At 45.1% G+C, this 13,662-nt stretch overlaps 1 non-coding gene across 1 annotated transcript; it reads left to right on the top strand.

Annotated features, from left to right (window-relative positions):
* The first annotated feature begins 8,819 nt into the window (after positions 1–8,819).
* On the top strand, positions 8,820–8,891 carry Trnat-ugu (transfer RNA threonine (anticodon UGU)). Its single transcript has one exon. It is a non-coding gene; the product is annotated as a tRNA-Thr (tRNA).
* The last annotated feature ends 4,771 nt before the right edge of the window (positions 8,892–13,662 follow it).

The raw sequence follows: 13,662 nt of genomic DNA, 5'->3' as shown, positions 1-13,662 counted from the left end.
GGGGTATATTTTATGTTGAATGAATCTTTATTTGCTTTTTGAGGTTTTATTGTTACTTTTTAAAATAACCTATTACATCTATTTACACTAGTATGATAATGAAATCTCTCATTATCGCCAATGTGGCCTAGTGTGCCTATTCCATGGGTGGTGCCGTGAGATACTGGGGAATAAACACTCACACCATGAAAAAGAGAATTTATTACAATTTAAGATCAACAAGATATATCAAAATCATAGCATTCTATGTACATTGTTGAACAAATACGTGAGAGCACAGAATTGAATTGCACGAGACCGTTTCCGTGACATCGCCACAGGTGTTCCAAAAAACGAAAGAAAGAAAACAACGGCACACACACATCACGAATCTGTGTGCTGATTCCGCATAGTGAAATGGTTTGCCAGAAAGAGAGCTACAGCTTTGTGCTGAAACAGTAGGTGCAGTCACTAAAACGCCAAAACACTTCAGAGTGAATTTTTAACACCACCGCATAAAAGACAACACCCAAGATAACGTATTCAAGGCTTGTTCTACTGCATAACAACACCGGTAAAACGGGTATTCACCAACGCTGGTAACTCTAGGCAGTGTAAGAAAATTATTCTGTGAAGTTATCAGTCGAAACCACATTCCTCAGGACATGCGTAAACTTCTACAAAGAACGAAAATAGACACAAAAACGAACAGAATGAAAACCCGTTTTGTGGGCGGCTCCGGGAGCGAAAACATGTTTCAGAAACTATGAGTCAAGACTACATATACAAAAAAGAGAAATTGTACATGAAACGTAATTTTTCGATCTGAGTTACTACAGAGGATGTAGACAATCATGTAGCGCCTCTTTTAGTCACCAAGGTCACTTCAGCACTTCTTTGTACACCACGTTTGCAGTTTTCCCATCGGGTGCGAGTATCACAAGGCTGCTGGGTGAGCTCACTCGGGAGCAAGCCACATAGAACTGCCCATGAGAGAAGCAGTTGTCTGTTAAGTCAATACCTGCTACCTTGAGAGACTGCCCCTGGGATTTGTTGATGGTCATAGCAAAGCAGAGCTTTACTGGAAACTGCAACCTCTTAAACTGGAAGGGGTACTCCGATGGTATCAGCGGTATGCGTGGTATGAAGACGGACTCCCCTCGAGCACAGCCGGTTAACACTGTGGCCTCGATTACGTTCCTGTAGAGGGCCGTCACTATTAGCCTTGTACCATTGCACAGTTTACGAGGGTTAGGGTTTCGTAGCAGCATGACTGGAGCTCCTACTTTGAGAATGAGCCTGTGGTCAGGGATACCAGGAGGAGTAAGCGTGTTCAAACTCTAGGGGGTAGTGAACCGCATCTTCTATGTGGATCACAGAATCCACAGATCTGAACTCCATTTGTGGCCCTGCGAATGAATTTAGCAAGGTATCATTATTAAGGGCAGCCATGTTGTTCTTGGGGGTGAGAATTGCGCGCTCGCACAGCCAGTTCATGGATTTCATAGTTATGTCTGCGATATCCGGGTATATCTTGGCCGTGAGCTGTGCTACGGTCGTCACCACTGAGGCGAGACCTACAGGAATTTGAACCTTACCACCGGATTCGGGGTACTCGCCGTCCCCTATTCTGAGTAACAGTTTGGAAAATGCATCAGCGGAGGCACCCCCGTTCAAGTGGACCCGCATATTTTTCTTGAAAGACAGTTTGCAGATGAGGGGCCATAGGTAGGATGTCCTTATACATGCCTTCACCTGGTCCGCTCGAGTACCTCTTGGCACTACAGGAAGAGTCTGGCGAAAGCCTCCAGCCAGCAGCATAGTCACTTCGCCCATCAATCCATCATTCTCCCTGATGTCTTTGAGGGTTCTGCTTAGAGCTTCAAAACCCCCCTTATGCGCCATTGTGCTCTCATCCCAAACAATGAGCTTGCAATCTCGTAGCACTTGGCTCATGCTGCTCTGTTTCGATATGTAGCATAGAGGGGTTTCTACTTTGATGAGGTTGAATGGGAGTTTGAATGCCGAATGGGCCGTCTCGCCACCTTCAAGCAGTGTAGAAGCTATGCCGGACGATGCAACAGCCAATGCGATTCCACCACCACTCCGTACCTTCGCCAGGAGCAAGTTAATGAGGAAGGTCTTCCCAGTGCCACCAGGAGCATCCAAGAAAAACACCTTCCCAGCAGCTGACTGCACGCTGAACAGAATCTGTTGGTAGACAGAGAGCTGCTCGTTCGTCAGTAAACGTTCGTTGCCTGACACTACCAGAGCCAAAGCATTTGTGTCGTAGCTTGTCTCCCTGAGGTACTCTGAGGTACATCACAGTGAACAGCTCTCTCAACTTGAAAGGTGAGTCACACAGGGCAGCTTCATGTAAAGTCAAGTCCCAATTTTTGTCCTCTTCAAGCAAGCCGCGTGCCTTGCATGCAGACTGGAATGTGGGATGGAGCACACCATCTACAGTCTTCAGATCTGCGAAAGAAGTGGGACCCCGAACCTCGCGTAGCAGCAGGCGGAGATGATAACACTCGCTGTTGTATGGATGGAGGGTGTACACTCTTCCCAGCGTGTTGTCTTCCATCACTCCTTCCCAACCAGCAACGTTCTTTCCCTGCTTCCTTCTCGTGAACTTGGAGTTGTTCCACACAAAGTAAGAAGGGACCTCACAGTACAGTAAAGTTTTTGCAAACGTGTCAATTTTGCACAACTCAAAGAAAGACAACAGCGTTGTCTTCGGAGGGTTACTAATTTTCTGCGCCAGATTATGGGAGCTGAAATGCACACGCTGACCATTCTCGAGGTGAACAGCGAGATGGAAGACAGAAGGAAACCTCTGGTGTATAGGGAATGCCAAGAATCTCCAAACCGCCTCTGAGGAGCTGATATACCGGCCACTCTCATACATTGTAACCTCATCACGGCAATTTCCGAATGCAAAGGATGCTTGATCACTGCCTTTATTCACATAATTACAAACGTACTTGATAGACTTGACAGAGTTACAGTACTCCACATTGATGTGAGCATTGAAAGTACGTGACAGGAAAGGGCTTTTGGGCACCACCCACCCGTTGTCAAGTTACATTCCTTTATTTCGACGGTGAATGCACCGTCAGACGGAGTCCTTCTTCTGTACTGCGGGTATCCATCTTCTCCTGTCTGGGTGTCGTTAATAAATGGTCGGGGGTACCTCTTGCTGCAGCTTCCTCGCTTAATGCATGGAGATTCTTTGTTGATGGTGCCGCACGGGCCATGGATCATATTGGCTTTGACGATGTCGTAGAGAAGGGGGTCTTGGTCAGGGTCAGGTATTTCAGCCGAAATTACCTGGTCAATTATTTCAGGAGAGATCCGGTGCTCCAGCCAGAGCAAAATGTGCACATGAGGAAGACCCCGCTTTTGCCACTCGACAGACAACATGAATTACTGCAATGCCCCAATAAAGCACCCTTTCGCAAGAGAGACATCATGTTTTTCATCTTCAGATGGAACACCCTGGCTACGATGTCGTGTCTGTCGTGAGACCTCTGGCCGGGTAGCAGTGCATCAGTGATGTCCTTCCATCGAGGGCTGCAGGCAGGTGAAAGACGTCCGTAGTGACGAACATACGTCATAGCATCTTGAGTCCGCTCATGCATGTAGCGAGGTCCACCAGTGAAGCTTGCGGGGAGAACCACCAAGTGGCCAAACTGAGAAGCGTCTGCATCTTTTCTTCCAACGGCGTTTTTTAGGTTAATGTAGCTGTCAGCCCTCAGCTGCGCCTGATTGTTCCTGATGAACATTAGCCTTTCAGACTGGATTTTAGCGTACATATCCACTAAGTACTGACTGACGAGCGAGCAGAATTGCACCAGATGGTTTACCTCCGCTTGCCTGACCATGACTCGGTAGGAGTAGAAGCTCGCGGCAGAGGCTGTCTTTTTTAGGGGCAACTTGGTCTTAGGGTAACGCTGGTGTAGGTCAATGGAGTACCCATCCTCCCCACGCCAAAAGAGTAGTGGGTACTGAAGGGCGTCATATGCTCTGTGAATTTCACTAATACGGTGCAGGGTGTTGTCGTGGCTGTGCAGCACGATGTCGCGGTGCTGAAATTGCTGACCAACCATGACCAGAGCAACCTCATTCGCCGTGGGTACGTTGAAGCGACCTTTGTGAGCGTCTGCGGGTTTGGTGTGTTCCAAAATTACGACGTCGAACGACTTACACGTCGGAGGCACTTTTTCCATGGTGGTCTTGAAGTCCTTGACGTAGCTGTTGACGTCGTGCAGCATTTTCTGCACCTGTTTCACCAAAGGCTTTTTCACATCTGGAAAGTTGGCACATCTTAACCGCACTTCCCTATCGTCCTCCCCAACGAAATAGATTTGCAAGAATTGCGCTTCTCGTTCAGGTTGCGGCAGAAGTCCTCTCACCAAGTGATATACTTGCCCCTGAACTTTGAATGTGGGCATGAAGCAATCTTCAGCAATCTGCTTGGCACCGAACGACGTCATTTGGAAGCACCCATTGTACTTCCGCACACGGTCCATGAAATGGCCATGTTGTGGGTGGGTGCTCATCAAGAGGCTGTTGAGAGGCTCGGGTAGAGGCTGAAAGGGCGGAAGCTGCACTTTGCCAGCGCTGCAGCACATGCCTAGGGCCTCATCCTTCCACTTAAATGCATTGCAAAAGTGGCACTTGTGGATCATGCTGCCTAAGCCTACTGTGCTGTCCACCTCATAAGCCAGGTGGTGATCATAAGCCATGCCTGAGAAAGCTTTGACCTTCCACGGAAGCCCTCGTCCTTCCACTCGTCTTCCGGGATGTCTTTGCTCATACCGTGATTTGGCTGCTATTACCACCGCTGACTCATTTACTTGGCAGGAAGCCACCGATGCCCTGTGTAACTGAGGGTGATCTCGTTGGTACGTGGCCGCTGCTACTCTGTGTACCTCAGGGTGATGTCGTTGGCACGTGGCTGTTGCTCGTCTGTGTACTTCGGGATGATGTTGCTGGTACCTTTGCGCAGCAGAACGGTGCACCGCGGGATTACTTTGGGTATATTTTGTAGCCGCTTCCTTAAGTTGCTTTGTTCTTTGACGGTCGGTGTACCTGAGACGACATTTGCCCCTTGTACGACGTTTAGCCGGAGCTTTCTTGGGAGTGGAGGCAACAGATGGCTGTAATAGCATCAAGGGGCGGTCCGGCTCGGAATGGGGGGTCAGAGAATACACCTGCATAGGTTCTTGTGGTACGTACACATCAAAATGGCCGCTAGAGAGGTCCTGCGTAAAACGTAGCCTTCTAACTGTGTGGCCTTCCACACCGAAACGCGCATACAGGTCACCATTACGGTAAACCTCAAACACGAAAGCGAAGAGTTGGCAGCTGCCACCAGTTCACACAAACCACCATAAGTTGAGGTACGAGACATGTCAGCGAAGTACTCAGCTGAGCTGCTGTAGTTATCCCCTGAACTGTCATGTGACATAACAGAAAACTTCTCCCAGTTGTTCACCACGTGTCTGACGATTAACTCACGCACTTCTTGCGCCAGTAGTTCCGTGTCATACATAAGGTAGGAAAGAGACCAGGACAGACAGGCTCCATCCTCTTTGATGGGACTGATGGAGTGCAGCACCTTCATACCATTAACGTTCAAAAATTGAAATTCCATTGTACGCAACACAAGAAATGCAAGGTGAAATGAAAATGTTGCAGCACGTGAATTCCGGAAAAATTATAAAATCACTGCAGACATGCAAAATTATCAGTGGAAGTGGTGAGCATGAGCCATTTTCCACACTAAGAAGCAAAAAGGAAACCCAAAGAATCAAAAGAACAAAATAACCGAAACGTTTAAGGGGCACGGTTAGATAGAAATGAAAAAAAAACAGGTTGCTTACTCCCACGGATACATTTTTGCCATGCCAGGGCGCACGTCAGACGGAAGATGCAAAATGGCGCATAACGGCAAGAAACAGAATGCACGTGAGAAAGGATCGAGCGCAGCTGCAGTAAAATATGGTGGAAAATTTGAAAAGTAACACTGCTTAAGAATTAGTTCATCTCTGGCATGCGAGGACAAGTAGATCACACAGCCATTACGACGTAGATGTCACCGATCCCGGCTTCTTTGGGACATGTTGGCACCGTGGGTCCATGACTGGCACCTTCCAAGACGAAAGCTGCCGACCACAACGTCTCCTAGTCACCGCGTGGCGTCCACAAACAGCTGAATCACGTGGAACCGTAGATTTTCTTTGAAAGTGCAGAAGCCGCGAAGAAGGCAGAGTTGGAAAGCACGTTTGCAGCACTCAGTGGGCGGCGATCACAAAGTGAATTAAACAGACACCATTCAACGACAGCCACTGAACGAAAAAACGCAGACGCACATGGCGAGCGAGCACTTGTTACATGCGTTTCTTCCGCCGTTCGCTCATCGTGGTGCGCGTAAGGCACAGTAGCGTCGTGCGGAGGCAATGAGTGTCAATTGTAGGTGCGATAGAAAAGCATGGATCTGCGTTGTTTGAATAAAATAATATGGATTCCTAAAGGAGACATGTGGTTGCTGAAAGCCTAAAGAGATTGTGCGGGGCAATAAATAACATGGGTGCCTACGGTAGGCATGTCGTTGAAGAAAGATTTAAGAGATGGCGCGCGGGTTTCTAACGCGCGAAAATTCAACTGAATGCGAGTTTCGGAGCGGTAGTATATAAAAAAGACTGCTGGTCTGGTAATATGAGTGTTAAGGCAAAACGCCCAAATTGGTTCTTGAGAAATGTATGCGCAGTGTTTGTAAGAGAAAGGGAAGCGTGTAAAAAACGCGTACACGCGCGTAAAAGCCACTTGCGTACAGGAGGCCAGAAAAGCTCTAAAACCGGAAGGGATAGGAGCAGACAATGTACCAATGAGCCTTAGCGCTTCTTAGCGGTCACCTCTTCTCATTTATATTTATGATATATGACACCGGCTCCTACTGGAGGCGGGTAGTTGCCGAAGATGCCTACAGATGGCGAGCGCTATGCGAACGCGGGAAAACTCAAGTGGATTTTACGTGCAAAGGCATGCAAATTGAAAAATCTCGCTGTCCTTCTTGTCCGCATGTTAAGGCAAAATCCTGAAATTGGTTGTTGGGCAATTAAATGGGTAGCATTTTCAAGAAAAAACTAATCATAGATATCAACTGGCTGCGTAGTTATTTGCGAATATGTAACAACACAGTCCTTTCCAGAAATCCTGCTTGCCGCTATTGGGAGGGTGTCATTAAAAAATGTTGTATAACAGTGTTGAGATACGTCAGTAAGTTGCCTATCTCAACAAAAACCAGTTCGATATCTGAGATGGCGGGCGGTAAAAAAATAATGTGTTAAAAACTATTTTACCGCTTTTCACTGTCTCCATGGTGGAATTTTTAAAATTTTAAGAAATATTGACCTCCAAAACCGTAATCAGAATGTGCCCTTGCAATCTGTAGCCGTTTGAAAAAGCAGTTTGGCTAGACGTGTTCGTAACCTGTCAGGCCTTTTTGGCTCATCAGCCGTGTCATTTGTAAAAAACAAATTGCCCCTTTTAGCGGCGTCGCAGAGCGAAATCCTTAAAAACGGTTCTGTGCATTTGTATGAGTAACATATTCTAGCAAAAATCACTTGTATTACTGAATCGGTGAAAGATTTATTTGAGAATCTTTAGGAACACCGTTTTAGTTCCGGAATGCGGTATCACCTCGCTAGTGTAGGTTAGGGCAAATTCCAAAAACTACTTTTTAAGTATTCTTAAGGCCTACTTATATCAGCAAAAAGCGCTTCGATATGTGGATGGGTGACCGAGAAAATCACGAATTCGCGAAACCACAATTTCGCCCTTTTCTTCGGCTAGGAGGGCAATTTCTGAAAAACCCGCCTTAGTGAGCACCTATTCAATGAAGCAAATAAACTCGTGAAATTTCAAGTCTCTAGGTCTAACAGTTTCGGCTGGGCGTTGATGAGTCAGTCAGTCAGTCAGTCGGGCACTTCTCTTTATAGGTAGAGATATATGTGTGTATATATATATATATATATATATATATATATACACATCTATACATATATACATATATACATATATATATAGTAAGGAAATGAGGGGCTCGTTGAGGAAAATACAGAAACATAGGGCAGAGTCTACAACGCCAAAGGAGGCATAGGGGTGTGGTTAGGCTATTTCCTTTTTCACTAGGGTTAATGAAGCAAACATTTTTTTTGATATACAGAAGAAAGAAAGAAAAACACGCGCCCAGAGTGGGGACCGAACCCACGCCTTTCGATTACATGTCGAATGCCTTACCAATTCGGCTATCTGGGCGACTGTGTTCTCCTTCACTTTATGGGCTATTTATATTTACTAGAAGTGTATCTGACGCTTGAGGGTGGTAGCCAGCGCCACTCTGACTACACGGGGAGAAGGGGACCTTCTTTTCAACCCCCGGGGCGTGACTCGAGCGTCTACAGCCTGTCATGAGCGGGTAACTGGCGGGAAGCCCTCTTATGCTACCTAGGCATCAAGGCTGCCAGAACCGAGACCCTCGCTAAGCTTTCGCAGAATAATATAGTAAGGAAATGAGGGGCTCGTTGAGGAAAATACAGAAAGATAGGGCAGCAGTCTACAACGCCAAAGGAGGCATTGGGGTGTGGTTAGGCTCTTTCCTTTTTCACTAGGGTTAATGAAGTAAACATTTTTTTTGATATACAGAAGAAAGAAAGAAAAACACGCGCCCAGAGTGGGGACCGAACCCACGCCTTTCGATTACATGTCGAATGCCTTACCAATTCGGCTTCCAGTAAATATAAATAGCCCATAAAGTGAAGGAGAACACAGTCGCCCAGATAGCCGAATTGGTAAGGCATTCGACATGTAATCGAAAGGCGTGGGTTCGGTCCCCACTCTGGGCACGTGTTTTTCTTTCTTTCTTTCTTCTGTATATCAAAAAAATGTTTACTTCATTAACCCTAGTGAAAAAGGAAAGAGCCTAACCACACCCCTATGCCTCCTTTGGCGTTGTAGACTGCTGCCCTATCTTTCTGTACATATATATATATATATATATATATATATATATATATATATATATATATATATATATATTCTCGTGAGAACCGACGAACAACCTGCCGCGTGTAGTAGAAGAAAACGTGGCCATTGGACACAGGGAATTACAATAAAAAAAGTTGTATTGATGTAAAATGTGACGTTGGCCTACCATGGTATGTGCAATATATTGCACACCGGGATTCAGTGCACGAAAAAAAACAATATCATATCTTGCGCCTAATAAAAGAAAAGAGTTCTAAAGCTGGAAATTCTAGCTATGAAACTGATTCAAGCAGTTTCTTGAGGAAGTTAAACAGAAAAATGCGTCGCAGCGAGTGCACCAAAAATTCGAGCAGTGTGATCATCCGGGGTTACGGCACCTTGATGGTCACTTTGGTTCAGAAAGCTCAGGCATGTTTCGGGCGCCCGCTGTCTTGAAAGAGACAGGAGGCAATGGTGCTACCGTGGTCGAAAAGGAAGCATCTGGGAGGGGTGTTTGTTGTTATTGTTGTTCCTTAACATTATTGGCGCATACCCAAGCAGGGGATCGGCCAAACAACATTCGTGAAACCCAAAGGGATAACTGCCTAGGTGGATGATTAAAGGAAAATTTAAAAAAAATTGGAAGCTTTTTTCTTCTTGTGTTTGAGGAATCGATCGAGTTTGGAAATTAGTCAATAATAAAATAAACAACAAAAGGAATGAAATAAATAAATAAACAAAGAAGAAGGAGAAAAAGGAGAAGAAAGAAGAAGAAGAAGAAGAAGAAGGAGGGGGAGGAGGGAGAAGAATAATAAAAAAATATTCAGTAGAACAGTCGGGTCCTCTTCGTCTTCTGGCAAGTCGAGATCCGCTGTGTCCTGAGAAGCAATGGCTTCCAGAATGGGCACGGCAGTTTTCAGCTGCGGCCCTAGCACAGTCCAGAAAATCCAAAATTGATAACGTTGTATTATAAACCAAAAAAAGCTTATTTGGTAGAGATAAATATCCATTTACTGCCCGGTCATCGTAACAGTACATATAGCGCACACACTAGAAAATACCTAATACAATGTACCTCGATCCCAGTGTGCAATAAATTATACACAAAAGATTTCAGCTCGACAACAAACAAAATACACGTTTGCGCGAAATAAAATTGAGTTTTAGATGATCCCTACACATTCAAGAATCCATTCAACACAAATTTCAAACAATTTCGTAAAGCGCTAAGAAAATACGAGCATCTTACCCGGGCCGAGTAGAGCGACTCCACGGGAACGAAGGCCATCTTCAAAATGGCGCGCAAAAAGAACCGCACAGTAGACTTCTCCCACTCTGCGCTAGGTGGCAGCACATGTATGTGCAATTCTTTGTACAGGCGGACTTAGCTTCTACGGCTGTTGGAAAACCGCTACAGCGCTGAGAACGAGTGTGCACAATATATTGTACACTGGGTCTCACGATCTCACGAGGATATATATATATATATATATATATATATATATATATATATATATATATATATATATATATATATATATATATATTGTTGGACCTCTGGGTTCTTTAGCTGCGGCGCGATGCTCAGAAAGCGGAGCTACACGTCGTGATGCGATGCCGCTTTATTGGAAACAGAAGAAGTGGCGGGAGCCAACGCAGCCACGACAGCATGCGGCAGCTCGTGGAAAGCAGCATGAAATGATGATGATCAGAGTCGTCTGCTCGCAGCGAGAAAGTCCCAACACACACACACATATATATATATGTGTTGGTAAGGCATTCGACATGTAATCGAAAGGCGTGGGTTCTGTCCCCACTCTGGGCGCGTGTTTCTCTTACTTTCTTTCTTCCATATATTTAAAAAAAGTGTTAACTTCATTACCGGAGTGAGAAAACAAAGAGCCTAACCACACCCCTATGCCTCCTTTGGCGTTGTACACTGCTGCCCTATCCATCTGTATTTTCCTCAACGAGCCCCTCAATTCCTTACTATATATATATATATAAGAAAAGAAAACTTTGAACAAGGTAAAAGCACGATTGTTGCCAATGTTTCAGCAAAGAGACTTATATATATATATATATATATATATATATATATATATATATATATATATATATATATATATATATATATATATATATATATATAAATCTAGAAAAAGATAAACTCACAAAGCGCGCAGAAATAGTATAAGTAAAGAGTCGGATACACAGCAAGAACAATAACAATGTTTACTTACGTAGCGGCAACGGGACTTGCCTTCATCAGAGTAAAGTTACATGATTTTGCTGTCGCAAACATTTTGAACACATTTCTTATATATGTTTGCATAAAACTGTGAGAAAGAGCGGAAAATGTTTCGGAAATGGGGAGTGTGCATACAGTCAGGCTACGCCTATGTTACAACATCAACAAACAAACAAGAAAAATAAAAGGGGGGGGGGGAGCGAGAGAGAGAAAAAGGGGTCGTGTTAACAAAGCAGCGTTCAAGGTTGCACCATGACGGGTCAACGTATGCCGCGCGGGCTGCAAGTTCAGACAATGGGGGAAACTGGACAACCGCGGTTTGAGAAGAAAGGGAAGAGTATACACTGAGGTATTCAGTGACTGCTGAGACTGGTTCGGGGGGAAGCGAAGATGGGTGTGCCCCCCGCGGGTCAATAGAATAGATAGGGGGCGCAAAAGAGCATTTCACAAAAGCTAGCAATTTAACAGGAAATAGGTAGGGTCACAAAAGGTTAAACGTGAATAGATCACAAAGAGATCACAAACATGAATAGATCACAAACATTTTGAACACATTTCTTATATAGGTTTGCATAAAACTGTGAGAAAGAGCGGAAAATGTTTCGGAAATGGGGAGTGTGCATACAGTCAGGCTACGCCTATGTTACAACATCAACAAACAAACAAGAAAAATAAAAGGGGGGGGGGGGAGCGAGAGAGAGAAAAAGGGGTCGTGTTAACAAAGCAGCGTTCAAGGTTGCACCATGACGGGTCAACGTATGCCGCGCGGGCTGCAAGTTCAGACAATGCGGGAAACTGGACAACCGCGGTTTGAAAAGAAAGGGAAGAGTATACACTGAGGTATTCAGTGACTGCTGAGACTGGTTCGGGGGGAAGAGAAGATGGGTGTGCCCCCCGCGGGTCAAGAGAATAGATAGGGGCACAAAAGAGCATTTCACAAAAGCTAGCAATTTAACAGGAAATAGGTAGGGTCACAAAAGGTTAAACATGAATAGATCACAAAGAGTTAAACATTCTTGAGTGATGGTGGGAACGAGGCCTCCCTCCCCAGGACAAATGGCATTGTTGAGCCGCATTAGGCTAATAAAGCTGCTGTATTAGGAGAGTTTCTGCGAATTCTGATGACAAACTCGAGGGTAGGAATAATAAAGCTGCTGTATTAGGAGAGTTTCTGCGAATTCTGATGGCAATCTCGAGGGTACGAATAATGAACATAGTGATAAAAATTATGAAGCCGCTAATTTTAATCGAGGGATAAGCACGTTAGTTTTCCGTAACTTTCATTAATTCCAAGCGTGGCTGACCCAAACTTATAAATGAGATAAGATTCCCGAACCTCGCGGTCGTGGTGCGTTTTGAAGGCGGATTCTAAAATCGTTGCTTTAAGATGTTCAAATGCATGCCCGGGACTGTTCACATGTCTTGACAGAGGCAAATAAGGGCAGCTTTTTGCATGAGAGCGGTGATTATTGAACCGTATTCGGAAGGGCGTTTCAGTTTGGCCGATATATTGTTGCCTACAAACAGTGCACTCTAGAAGATATACGACATTAGCGGAGTCGCAGTTAAAGTTACCTTTTATATTTACGTAGTAGTCTGAAGCCGTGCTGGTGGCGCGCTGTGTAGTGGTCATGTGTGGGCATACTTTACATCGGGGTTTATTGCAGGGCATGCAGCCAGTAGTTGCCGGTCGGTTGATACGAGAGTTAGTAAGAAAGTCACCTAAATTCTTATTACGCCGGTAGACAACGCGTGGTGGTTCGGGGAATATGCTTTTTAAGCGGTCACTTTGCATTAGGATATTATGATGTTTTTTGAGCACGGTTGACACTCTTGGAGCGGAGAATGAGTGGGTTAAAACTAAGTTAGTTTTCGGGTTCCCGTTGGGGGCTTTTTTCTTACAGATTTCGTTACGGTCTAATTGGTTGGCTCGCACAATAGCGTCGTCGATAACTTTTTCCGGGTATTTTCTATTCAGGAGGGCGGTCTTGTGTTCTCGACAGTTTGAGTCAAAGTCGGCTTGGTTTGAGCAAATTCTCCTAAACCGGTGGGCTTGGCTGTAAGGTATTGCTGTCTGGCAGTGTCTGACATGGCTGCTTCGGAAGTGCAAATACTGGCGCGTGTCTGTCGGTTTTCTATACAGTTTAGTTTGAAGCCCACCTTGGAAGGTAGTAACGGTGACGTCCAGAAAGTTTACACTGTGTTCCGAATAGGAATGAGCAAGGGAAATACTAGGATGGGCTGAGGTTAAATGCCTCAATGAAGGTGAGGAGCTCCGCCTCACCGTGTTGCCAGATCATGAATATGTCATCAATGTACCTTTTATAGTACATTGGCTTTAAATTTTGGGTGTCAAGAAAGTTTGATTCGAGGTGAGCCATAAAGATATTAGCGTAGTT

This window comes from Haemaphysalis longicornis, unplaced genomic scaffold, assembly GCF_048455015.1.
Source record: "Haemaphysalis longicornis isolate Haplotype H1 unplaced genomic scaffold, Haemaphysalis longicornis Haplotype H1 scaffold_37, whole genome shotgun sequence".
Classification (NCBI taxonomy): Eukaryota; Metazoa; Arthropoda; class Arachnida; order Ixodida; family Ixodidae; genus Haemaphysalis; species Haemaphysalis longicornis.
The sequence above is the reverse complement of the archived record's forward strand: the minus strand, read 5'-3'. Positions and strand labels throughout refer to the sequence as shown.